Source organism: Macaca thibetana, chromosome 14 (genome assembly GCF_024542745.1).
Source record: "Macaca thibetana thibetana isolate TM-01 chromosome 14, ASM2454274v1, whole genome shotgun sequence".
NCBI lineage: Eukaryota > Metazoa > Chordata > Mammalia > Primates > Cercopithecidae > Macaca > Macaca thibetana.
Window position 1 is genome coordinate 40,050,736 of NC_065591.1, and position 13,469 is coordinate 40,064,204.

The following is a 13,469-nucleotide window of genomic DNA, read 5'->3' on the forward strand; positions in this document are numbered from 1 at the left end:
GATTGCATTAGTATAGCCAAGTATCAAAAATTGATTAGAACATGCTGTAAAGTCAACCTTATTTTGTAACATATGCAATTTGTAATCAGTGAAAACTGAAATGATATTTGATTATAGTTAAGAAAGAAGTTAGATCTTTTGAAAAGGACAAGAAATACTTTTAAGTTTGTAAATCAGAGCTTGAATCCTGGTAGCCTCATTTTCTAACCATGATAATGGTTAGGAGGGACACTGAAGGTTATCTGAGATAATATTGCAAGAGAGTTGAGCATACATTTTGACACAATAAATTGTAAAGTATAATGCCTTTTAAAAAGGGAAATGCTATTTTTAGATGATTTGACATTTGTGATGATTAATCCTCCCAGAATCTGCATGTAAAATATTGTTTAAAATAACAGCAGTAGAAACTTTTTCCCTTTCCAGTTTTCTTCCTAGAAATGTTTTATGATAACCATATTATCAGGAAAAAGATAAACATGAAAAAAAAAGACAAAGACAAAGACAGCCTTTTGTGTATGTCATAAATGCTTCGCTTCAGAGTAATTGCTTTAAGATAGGCTTATTGTTCCTGTGAGTAAAAACCTAAGATACTACACATGGTCCTAAGGAAAATCATGATATTTGCTATGATGACTAATTATGTGTGTCAAGTTGACTGGGTCACACTGTACCCAGATAATTGGTGAAACATTACTCTAGGTGTTTTCATGAGGTGTTTGGATGAGATTAATATTGAAATTTGTAGAGTGAGCAAAGCAGATTGACCTCTGTGTTAGGTTGTTCTTGCACTGCTATGGAGAAATATCTAAGATTAGGTGATTTGTAATTTGTAAAGAAAAGAGATTTAATTGGCTCATGGTTCTGCAGGCTGTATAGGAAGCATGGCATTGTCATCTGCTTGGCTTCTGCTGAGGGCCTCAGGAGGCTTACAATCACAGCAAAATATTAAGGGGGTGCAGGCATCTCACATGGCAAGAGCAGGAGCAAGAGAAAGGGGAGGTGCCACATTTTACAATAACCTGATCTTATGAGAACTCACTAACTATCATTAGGACAGCACCAATCCATGAGGAATCCACTCTCATGACCCAGATATCTCCCACCAGGCTCCACCTCCACATTGGGGATTGCATTTTAACATAAGATTTGGGTGAGGACACATATCTAAACTATATAACCCTCTCGGATGTGGATGGGCCTCATCTGATCAGTTGAAGGTCTGAATAGAACATAAGGTTGACTCTACCCTGAACAAGAAAATTCTTCCTGCCTGACGGTATTTGGCTGGGACATGGGCATTTTCCTACCATCAAACGCAAACTGAAACAATGACTCTTCCTGGGTCTTGTGCCTCCAAGATCTTTCAACTGAAACAGCACCAACAGCTCTCCTAATTCTCACGTCTTTGGATGCAAACTGGAGCTAAACTACCAGCTCTGCTTGGTCTCCAGCTTGCTAACACTGCAAAGTTTGGGACTTGCCAACCTCCACAATCATGCAAACCAATTCCTTATAATCAATCATCTTTTATATATCTATATATATGGTGAATACATTTGCCTACTTAGAAAATGAAATAATTGACATTTTGACTTTCTAAGACTTGAGATCATCCTAATTGTTATGCAATTAATAATAGCTGTAATAAGCTTACTGAAGATGTCTATTATGTATGTCTGATGTGCAACTTGACATACCTGATTTCCTTCCATTTCCATGATAATTGTATTAGGAGGTTGCAACTACCTGCATGATAAAAATTAGGGGGCTGTTCAATAACCAGTGTTAGAGTATTCTGTCAGTAAGAAGGTGGATCCATATTTAGGCTGTCTTATTTGAGGAAACAAAAATAACAGTTTTTAGTATGCTATGCTTTTTTTCATGGCCTCTTGATTCTTAATAGTAATTTAGATGCAATCACAACTAATTAATCCATTTGTCTTTGGAATGAGGCCTTGTCAATTCTCTTTGCATGCTCCTGTGCACTTCTAGGAACACAGGTATTTCTCTCTAACACATAGATCCAAGCAAGGAATTAACCATTCATCACCTTCAGAAATACAAATATAATTGATTTGTCCTGTACTATCACTTTTCTGTTTTTTTTTTTTTTTTTTTTTTTTTTTTTTTTTTGTGAGATGTAATCTCGCTCTGTTGCCTAGGCTGGAATTCAGTGGTGCAATTTTGGCTCACTGGAACCTCCGCAGCCTTCCAAGTTCAAGCGATTCTCCTGCCTCAGTTTCCCGAATAGCTAGGATTACAGGCACGCGCTACCGCACTGAGCTAATTTTTTGTATTTTTAGTAGAGTGAGACGGGGTTTCGCTGTGTTCTGCCTATCTCTGCCTCCCAAAGTGTTGGGTTTACAGGCCTGAGCTACCGCGTCCGGCCCACTCTTTATTTTTTAATCAGAAACTTCTCCCATATATGACATAATATTCTTTGCCATAAAAATTTATTCATTTGAGACCTATTTCCTGTATTTTTAGTATTATGTCATGTGTTCTTATACTGAGTGCCACTCATAACAATTTTGACTTTAATACCATCAAAGAGAGTTGTCATGATTCTCTAAGATTTCTTCAATTATTCCTTGTCAAGTCAAGATAAGTCACTGTCAATGCTTTCAATTGTAAAAATCAAGAGTATTATACTTTAGTGCAAGTAAAATTCAATTTTTTTCTGCCCTTTGTTTCATAAATGCCATTTTCAATTTTAAAAATATCTTGCAGTAAACATAAATCAGTGTCTGCCTTTTTGAATAATTTTTTTCCATGTTTTGTTTTCATTTCACCATTTTATTTATATTGAAAAACTAACCCTCTGTGAGATGCTATTTTGCCATAGAATACACTTATCAAGAAATTAAATCATAATCTATGATATTTACAGTTTTAAAAGTAGTTTCACAAAATTTTCACTGATAATTCTTTAATACTTATTTATACATTCAGTAAACATTTATTGGGAACACAAGAAGTCTTCCCTTAAGTATCTCAAGCTAGTAGGAAAGACAAAGAGGTGAAAAGGGTAATTAAAAATCTAGTGTGATGAGTGCTATTAACCCTGAGTTCTGCAGTGGCACATATGCGTGGTTTCTTACCCAGTTAAGAGTGGGAAAAATGTAAGAAAATTCATGGGAGATATTACATCTGAATTGAAACTTGAAATGTGTCCATGCAGTACCTAGAGACAGATTCAGATATAAATCCATTGGTAAAGGTATGGCAATGAGAAGATATTCAGACTAGAAGGGTAGCTAAAAATACAGCTTCTAGAGCCGGAAAGCACAGGTACATAAGCATTCAGTGGCTTCTTGGCAGTTGTACAACCTTGCCCCAGTTATTCACCTCTCTATAATGCAGTCCTCTCATCTACAAAATGGAGACGATAATAGTATGCACTCCCTAGGATTTCTATAAGTATTTAACGTATCAGTATATGAAACATAGAAATGACCTGGCACATAGTAGGTGCTCAGTAATGGTCATTATGTCTGGAGTAAGGGGAGGTATACAGTAGTTGAAAACATAAGGCTCCAAACAGGACAGATTTTGTCCCCTTTTCACACATAAAGTTGAGACTTAAAAGGTGATTTCTAATATTAGACAATCTTTTTCTTTTTAAATTATGTATTATTTAATTTATTTCAGTTAAATTTTGGATTTCCATTTTGTTCAAATGTATGATGTTTATTATTATTTCATGTCATTATTTGTTCAAAATAAACTTATTTTGAAACATAATTTTATAATAGATAACCAGCCAAATAGCACTATCATGGCAAAGAGTCACTTATAAATTCAGTGCTTGTCATCTCTCTACAACTGTTTGGCAATGAAATCCAGAGCTGTTCAGCTTTGGCTCAGCTCACTCACTCTAGCAGTTATAGGCTCCTTTACACAGTTTTGAGCATTATTAAAAATGTTATGCTAGCTGAACACTCCAGAAATCCTACCACTTACATATGAGAATTTCCAAGTAAAAGTCTTCATAGACAGGACTCACCTTCATAATAAACACAGTTCCATTTAAAAACGAATGTGTCCCTCCACGTGGGTTTCCAATACAAACTAGAAATGCTCCCTTTTGTTTTAGTTTTGTCACTAGTAGAAGATCACTTTTAAATTAGAATAGTGATCATTTTATGCTTTACAAATTTATCTAATCTTTCTCTGTTTCTCATACATAATATAATTTAACTTGGTGATAAATTTTTGACTCTCAGAATAATTGAAATCAAATTGAATACATTTAAATATTGGAGCATCGGTTCATTAAATCAATATAAATCTGTGGAAAAAGATTTTAATGCTAGGTTTTAAAGAATGTCACAAAATTACTAGACTGGTGCTAGCCTTAATGAAGACTATGAATTAAAAATACAATTAGTTATTATTCTTCAGTATAATGTAGAGGGTTTTCAATCCTCTTCTTTTGTGGTAGCTCTAAAATTTTTCACTCTGTAGTTTGGAAAAAAATGAATGAATTCAGTTCAGAAAGAAATGAATAAATGTGAATATTCAGTGTCGAAATGCCTAACAAACTAATCTATCAGCAAAGTTGCACCAGAGAGAAATCACATGTGAGCATAAGGTAGCTATCCCAATTAGTCTCTAAAACATGGACTGTTATACCAGCCCCATCAAAGATAACTCTATCTCAGAGTGCATCAGCACATGCTGGAAATGCTTGGAACTGAATCACTTGGTTACAATTGCATTTATATTACTATTTGTTTAATTATTTATGTGATGTCCATGTATTTTAACTAGTCTAAACTCCATGAGGTTAGAGATTATAGCACTCAGATTTATCTACTCATGTTTAATAGGTGCCTGACTCATAATAGAATTATAATAAGCATTTCTGGGAGGACAAATAGATGAATGGATGAATGACTCCACTCAGTCTCTCTTCAGCAGTTCTCAATCTCCTCTTCTTCAGGGTACAAGAACATATTCATCGTCTGAGTTTGTTTTGCTCAGCTTCCCTTATTTCTTTCAAATTACCTTGCAAAAGCAACAATCTACAAATTCTACCATTTGTTTCCATTTACCTCAGCTTTTCTTTTTGTTCTCTGTGCATCTCTTCTTATTATTCTTGCTGAAGATCCCTAAATTATATGAGAGACAGGTAAAATAACTGGAACATAATGTATTCTAGAATGTATTATAAAGATAAATATTTCAGAAGGGTTTTCTGTTTTTTCACAAGATAAGAATGCTATGGTTTGGAGAATTTCCTGACAGCTGTACATGAGGGCTGCAGCCCAATAGATGGGCTTTGGATCATAATAATCCTTACCTACCGCTGAAAATTCATTCATTAGGTTGGATTCTCTAATACTGTTGTCAGTACAAAGTGTATACATCACCTCATCTTTGAAAGGCAAACCGAATGAATTGCTAAGCATTGTGGTGAACCCAGATGAATTCTTCACTGTTCATTGAAAACAAAGGGCATAGATATTTTAAGTGCACAAACAGAGTGGGATTTTAGAACATAAAAATGAAAGAGTCAGAGTCATTATGCAAAAACAGGATTGTCCCAGGTGATATCAAAGTTAAAAAGTGCCTCTGAAAAACACAATTAGTGGGCTGGGGTAGGCAACGGTCACTGTTTCTCTCTCAGGTTTTTTCTTTTATGCTAGAAGCTGAAACATCTAGCCCTGTCAAAGATGTCATCAATGCTTCTATGAATAAATTCATATTCTTTAGCGGGAGCAGAATACAATTCATATTATATATATATATTTAAAATAGACAATTTCTGTGCTAGAAAATGAGAAAAAAAAAAGCCAAAACTTGCAAGACATGAAGTTGCCTTTTGTTCTCACTCTACGTTAAAATCAGGCTTAGTCTTAGGATATATGCTAACTATTCATGTCAGAAGATAGTTTATTATTTTTCTTTGAATGATTTCATGCAAGTTTTGCTATAGTCTTATAATTATTTTTTTCAACACAAGTCTTCTGTGGCTAATGCTAGACAACCAGCCTGATATTTTTTCTTCTTTTCCTGAACTAGATAGGAGTGATCCATCCTCAATGAAGGAGCATACTTGGGTTGGAAGTTAATGAGTTTTGGTTACTCTTCTGAGATATTTACCTGGGCAACTGCTTTCATTTTATTATTAGTGTAAATAAATTATGGGAGTATTGGATGGCACGTTTGTTGTTACCTCCACACTTTCAGAAGCTTTTTCTTAGTTCATTTCTTGGTATTAATTATATTACTATTTACAGACAAACCACTGCATCATTTGTTAAGCAGACATATTTTTCTAAATTTCTCTAGCAAAATTTCTGTCATTTTTGGGTATGGTTTTACCCTTAGTATGGAAATGCAACTGGCCTGACAGAATGACAAATATTTTGGGCCATAACACACAGCCTAATGTGAACGGCCTAATGTGTTTCTTTTTTTTACTTTCATACAGTGAGACACAGGGAAAGAAAAGGAAAGAAAGAAAGGGAAGAGAAAGAAAGGGGAGGGGAGCAGAGGGGAAGGGAAGGCAGGGGAGGGGAGGGGAGGGGAGGGGAGGGGAAGGGAAAGGGAAAGGGGAAGGGGAAGGGAAGGGGAAGGGGAAGGGGAAGGGGAAGGGGAAGGAGAAGGGAAGGGGAGGGGGAAGGGGAAGGGGAAGGGGAAGGGGAAGGGGAAGGGGAAGGGGAAGGGAAGGGAAGGGAAGGGAAATTTTTCTTTAGATCCTTTAAATTCTCCTGAGGCTTTTTTTGATAATATGAATAGCATTAGCTTGAGGGTCCACTATTGTTTAAAATGTATTCTGTCCTAATTCCATTCCTTATGATTAACAACAGTAAATATTGAATTAGAGATATTTGGAATCAAACCTTCAAACTAGTTCCTTGGCTAATTTCTGAATGTAACGGCCAAGTAAAATTCATGAAGTAAAAGTCTTGAGTGAGATGAGGGAGTTTGCTGTATGAATATTCAAGAGCAGGCTTTACAGGCAGAGTAAAACACCTGGAAGGAGGCTGCTCATGTTTCATATGTTTAAAGAAAATCAAAGAATATTATACCACTGGAGGACAATAAAACAAGAGAAAAATTTTGGAGTGATCAGCAACATAAAGTCTTACTGACCATTGAAATGGCTTTGACAACGCATCTATTCCATTCTCTGAGCATTTAAAGTCTTTGTTGACCACATCTCTTAATTTAAGTGGTAGTCCTAATGATTTTCCTCCACCCATCCTACCTCAAAGGTGAGAGGAAGCACACACAGGTAACTCAATATTGATACAGGTTTTAGGTGGTAAAAGTTATCTCCTACTTGTGGTTCATCCACTTGTCTCTCCTGTGGCTAATACACTGGGGTTATGTGGCTGAATTAGTCTGTTCTCACACTGCTGTGAAGACATACCTAAGACTGGGTAATCTGTGAAGAAAAGAGGTTATTTGACTCACAGTTCCACATGGCTGGGGAGGCCTCAGGAAACTTACAATCATGGCAGAAGGCACTTCTTCATGGGGCGGCAGGAGAGAGAATGAGTGCCAGCAGGGAAAATGCGAGATGCTTATAAAACTACACAATTTCATGAGAACTCACTGTCAGGAGAACAGCGTGGGGGCAACCACCCCCATGATTCAATTACCTCCACCTTGTCCCACCCTTGACACATGGGGATTATTACAATTCAAAGTGATATGTGGGTAGGGACACAGAGCCAAACCATTAGCAGCGGCTATACTTAAAAAGAATACTTTTTCAGTAGTAATTACATGTATTTTCATGATCAAAAAGAAACAATTATTAGATTATCTTGTGACATTTGCTCAGATGAAAGGAACTGATAAATAAATAGAATTGGAAATAATGAGACAAAGGAAACTTAGAGTACACCTTCAATTAGAGTACGTTTTTCTTCATTTCAAGAACAGTGATCTTCCAGTACATTAAGCTTCTGCCTTCCTAATTTTGACCTTGATGTCCTGCCTCTCAATTCAGTGGTCTTTCAGTGATTTATCACATACTGATTTTTTAAAATCAGTATGTGTTGGATGCTATTTTAGGCACTGGCATTATAAAAATGAATCAGACATAATCTCAAAAAAAAAAAAAAAAAAAAAAAACCCTCACATTTACTCACATGTAGTGCACATTGTAGCAACAGTGGGACAAGGACATTTTAAATATTTTCTTTAGCTGCATCATTCTATTTTCTGAATTTGATAAAGAAAAAACATGTTGTTATTGTTTTGTTCCAAGATGGCAGATAAGAGGCTTTTAGCATGCCTCAGCCACTTGGAAATAGCAAGATGGTGCATAAAGATCAACTCTGTGGGCTTTAATTCAGAAGGAAAACAGCAATCCACCAAAATTTTGAAGGATATTCCAGATTCCAGGGAGAAAAGCATGAACAAACAGTCCTTGTGACAGTATCTGGTTGATAAAAGTGAGTGAAGCCCTATTACGTAAGAACACAAGAATTCTGCTCGTAAAAATTTGAATGTAGTGGCACCACAAAAGGATTACACTAGCTCTCCAGCAACGGTCTCTAACAAAAATGGAAACTCAGAAACGACAGATAAAGTATTCAAAGGCCGGGCGCGGTGGCTCAAGCCTGTAATCCCAGCACTTTGGGAGGCCGAGACGGGCGGATCACGAGGTCAGGAGATCGAGACCATCCTGGCTAACATGGTGAAACCCTGTCTCTACTAAAAATACAAAAAACTAGCCGGGCGAGGTGGCGGCGCCTGTAGTCCCAGGTACTCGGGAGGCTGAGACAGGAGAATGGCGTAAACCCGGGAGGCGGAGCTTGCAGTGAGCTAAGATCCGGCCACTGCACTCCAGCCCCGGCAACAGAGCCAGACTCCGTCTCAAAAAAAAAAAAAAAAGTATTCAAAGCATGGATTGTAAGGAAGCTCCACAGGATTCAACACAACGTTGAAAATCAACACAAACTTCCAAAGCAATCCAGAAAATGAAGAGATGATAAACATCTTTTATTTTTCTCTGACTTATTCTCTTTTTTCATTTCAATAGTTTTTGGGGTACAAGTGATTTTTGGTTACATGGATATGTTCTTTAGTAGTGATTTCTGAGATTTTGGTGTACCGATATCTAAACATATTCTTGGACCATAATGGAATAAACAGGAATTAATATCAATAATATATCCCATACACAAATGCATGAAGACTAAACAACTTGACCTGAATGACTGGGGTAGACAACAAAATGAAGGTAGAAATAAAAAAATCTTTGACATAAAAGAAAACAGAAACACAGCATACCAAAATCTAAAAGAGGCAGCAAAAGCAGTCTTATGGGAAAAGTTTATAGCACTAAATGCCTATCTCAAAAATTTAGAATGATAGCAAATTAATGGGGAACTAAATTAACTAGGGGAATTAAAAAAACAAGAACAAACCCCAAAGCTAGCAGAAGAAAAAAAAATAACAAAAATCACAGCAGAACTGGATTTTGAATAAAATTTCTATGGAGGTGATAGTAAGGGAAAATGGCAAATAGGAGATAAGACTAACTGCGCTTCCCACTTGGACTAACAGAACTGTGTTTGGAGACCCACATTGTGAACTTTTGCTCCAGACAATTCTGCGGGAACATACCAGGAAAGCTGAGAAAATCCACAGACCCTTTGAAGTAGGTGTATTGCCACAGCCTTTGTGGGATAGCCAAGGAACTGTGAGTCAGCTTGCTTTCTTGACTCAGAAGTTTGTAGCCTGGGGCACATTCTCAGCCCTGCTCAACTGCTGCCTGAAAATAAACTTGGTGATATTGTAGGGGCATGGTGGAAGGGAGACCAGTCTTTCAGGCTGTGAACTGCTTGAGAACTGGGTGAGACCTGTGACTGCTGGCCTTCCACCACTTCCCTGGCGACCTGTGTGATACACAAGTGGCAGCCATAATCTCCCTGGAAACATAACTCCGTTGGCCTGGGAACAAAACCTCATACCACACAGCAGCTCCATTAAGCCCCACCCAAGGTGAGCCTGAGCTCAGACACACCTAACCCTGCCCCCAACTGGTGGTCTTTACCCTGGTAGCTGAAGAAAAAGGACATAATTTCAGGAGCTCTATAGTCCCACCCACCGTCTGATCCTCCCTATACTACGACAGTTTATGTACTCTTGAAAATGCCACTACCCAGCTGGAGGCCAACCAACACAAAACAAGCACACTTAACAAAAATACAACAAAGGACCCTCATAGAGTTCACTTCACTTCCCTGCTACCTCTCCCAGAGCAGGTGCTGGTATCCATGGCCGAGAGGACTGAAGACAGGTCACATCACAGGACTCTTTGCAGACACTCCCCAGTGCCAGCCTGGAGTCTATAAGCTCCACTGGGTGATTAGATTCAGAAAAGAAATAACAATCACTGCAATTTGGCTCTCAGGAAGCCACATCCCTAGGGGAAAGGGGAAAGCACCACATCAAGGGAGCTCCCCATGGGACAAAAGAACCTGAACAGCAGTCCTTGGGTCTCAGATTTTCCGTGAGACATAGTCTACCCTAATGAGATGAAATCAGAAAAACAATTCTGACATACGACATAAGAAAGCTTCTTAACACCCCCAAAAGCTCACAGTAGCTCACTAGTGATGGATCCAAACTAAGCCAGTATCTGAATCACCAGAAAAAGAATTCAGAAGGTTGACTATTAAGCCTATCAAGGAGGCACAGAAGAAAAAGTTCAACTTAAAAAAATAAAATAAATGACACAGGATATGAATGGAAAAATATCTAGTGAAATAGATAGCATACATAAAAAAACAATCACAACTTCTGGAAATGAAGGATATACTTAGAGAATTTCAAAGTGCACTACAAATTCTCACCAACAGATTTGAACAAGCAGAAGAAATAATTTAGAGCTTAAAGACAGGCTTTCAAATTAACCCAATCTGACAAAGACAAGGAAAAAGACTTAGAACAAAGCCTCCAAGAAGTTTGAGATTATGTTAAATGACAAAACCTAAGAATCACTGGTGTTCTCAAGGAAGAAGAAAAATCTAAAAGTTTAGAAGGCACATTTGGGGGAATAATTGAGGAAAACTTTCCCAGCCTCACTAGAGATCTAGACATCCAAATACAAGAAGCTCAAAGAACACCTTTCAAAAAGATCATCAATCTAGGCACATAGTCACCAGGTTACTTAAAGTCAAAATGAAGGAAAGAATCTTAAGAGCTGTGATGAAAAAGCATCGGGTAACCTATAAAGGAAAACCTACCAGATTAACAGCAGATTTCTTACCAAAAACCCAACAAGCTAGAAGAGCCTGTGTGGCTATGCTTAGCATCCTTAAACAAAATAATTACCAACCAATATTTTTTCCAGCAAAACTAAGCTTCATAAATGAAGGAAAAATACTCTTTTTCAGACAAGCAAATGCTGAGAGATTTCGCCACTACCAAGCCAGCACTACAAGAAATGCTAAAAGGAGCTCTGAATCTTGAAACGCATCCTGAAAATACACCAGAATAGAACCTCCTGAAATCATAAATCTCACAGGACATATAAAACAAAAACACAATAAAAAATACCAAGGTATTCAGGCAACAAATAGAATGATGTATAGAATAGCACCTCAAATCTCAATACTAACATTGAATACAAATGGCCTAATGGCTCTACTTAAAAGATACAGAATGGCAGAATGGATAGCAATGAACCAACCAAGTATTTGTTGTCTTCAAGAGACTCATCTGATATATATGGACTCACATAAACTTAAGGTAAAGAGGTGAAAAGAAGATATTCCAAGCAAATGGACACCAAAAGCACACAGGAGTAGGTCTTCTTATATCAAACAAAACAAACTTCAAAGCAACAGCAGTTTAAAAAGACAAAGAGAGACATGATGTAATGATAAAAGGACTAGTTCAATAGGAAAATATCATAATGCTAAATATATATATAGTATACATATACACATCATATATATGATATATATGATACATACATACATATATATGAGACAGACAGCAACACAATAATAGTGGAAGATTTCAGTACTCTACTGATAGTACTAGACAGGTCATCAAGACAGAAAGTCAACAAAGAAACAATGCTTTTAAACTATACCCTAGAACAAATGGACTTAGTAGATACTCTACAGAATGGACTTAACAGAACATTCTACCTAACACTACAGATTATACAATGTATTCTTCAGCATATGGAACATTATCCAACATAGACCATATGATAGGGCACAAAACAAATATCAACAAATTTAAAAAATTGAAATTATAGCAAGTAGTCTCTCAGACCACAGTGGAACAAAATTGGAAATCAACTCCAAAAGGAACCCTCAAAAGCATTCAAATACATAGAAATTAAATAATCTGATAATGAGTAATCATTGGGTCAACAATGAAATCAAGATGAAAATTTAAAAATTCTTCAAATTGAATAATAGTGACACAAACTATCAAAACCTCTGAGATAAAGCAAAGCCAGTGAGAAGAGGAAAGCTCATAGCATTAAATGCCTACATCAAAAAGTAAAAGAGGAGAAATGGACAATCTAAGGTCACACCCCAAGGAACTAGAGAAACAAACAAACAAAACACCTCAAACCCATCAGCAGAAACAACAACAACAACAACAACAACAAGAAAAAAACAAGATCAGAACAAAACAAGAAAAAGAAATAAAGGTCATCCAAATCAGTAAAGAAGAATTAGAACTGTCACTGTTTCCTTATGAAATGATCATATAACAAGAAAATCCTAAAGACTCATCCATAAGCTCCTAGAACTGGTAAATTAATTCAGCAAAGTTCTAGAACACAAGTTAGTAGTCCTGCTATATACCAACAGTGACCAAGATGAGAATCAAAACAAGAACTGAGTTCCTTTTATAATAGCTGCAATAAAATAAAATAGAATACTTAGAAATATACTTAACCAAAAAGGTAAAAGAACTCTAGAAAGAAAACTACAGGGCCGGGCGCGGTGGCTCAAGCCTGTAATCCCAGCACTTTGGGAGGCTGAGACGGGCGGATCACGAGGTCAGGAGATCGAGACCATCCTGGCTAACACGGTGAAACCCCGTCTCTACTAAAAAAATACAAAAATTAGCCGGGCGCGGTAGCAGGCGTCTGTAGTCCCAGCTACTCAGGAGGCTGAGGCAGGAGAATGGCGTGAACCTGGGAGGCGGAGCTTGCAGTGAGCTGAGATCTGGCCACTGCACTCCAGCCTGGGGGACAGAGCAAGACTCTGTCTCAAAAAAAAAAAAAAAAAAAAAAAAAAAGAAAGAAAACTACAAAACACTGCTGAAAGAAATCATAAACATCACAAACAATTGGAAACACATCCCATGCTCATGGATGGGTAAAATCAATATTGTGAAAATGACCATACTGCAGAAAGCAATCTACAAATTCAATGTAATTCCCATCAAAATTCCACCATCATTCTTTGCAGATCTAGAAAAAAAATCCCAAAATTCATATACAAAATAAATAAATAAAT

At 37.0% G+C, this 13,469-nt stretch overlaps 1 long non-coding RNA gene across 2 annotated transcripts; it reads right to left on the reverse strand.

The window, feature by feature from the left end:
* Positions 1–4,304: 4,304 nt before the first annotated feature.
* Positions 4,305–9,811, reverse strand: LOC126934724 (uncharacterized). Of its 2 annotated transcripts, XR_007719094.1 has the most exons (4): positions 9,598–9,811; positions 8,115–8,187; positions 5,061–5,117; positions 4,305–4,464 (listed from the first exon to the last, which is right to left on the reverse strand). It is a non-coding gene; the product is annotated as an uncharacterized LOC126934724 (long non-coding RNA). The 2 variants fall into 2 exon arrangements; XR_007719093.1 differs by lacking the exon at positions 8,115–8,187.
* Between the last annotated feature and the right edge of the window lie 3,658 nt (positions 9,812–13,469).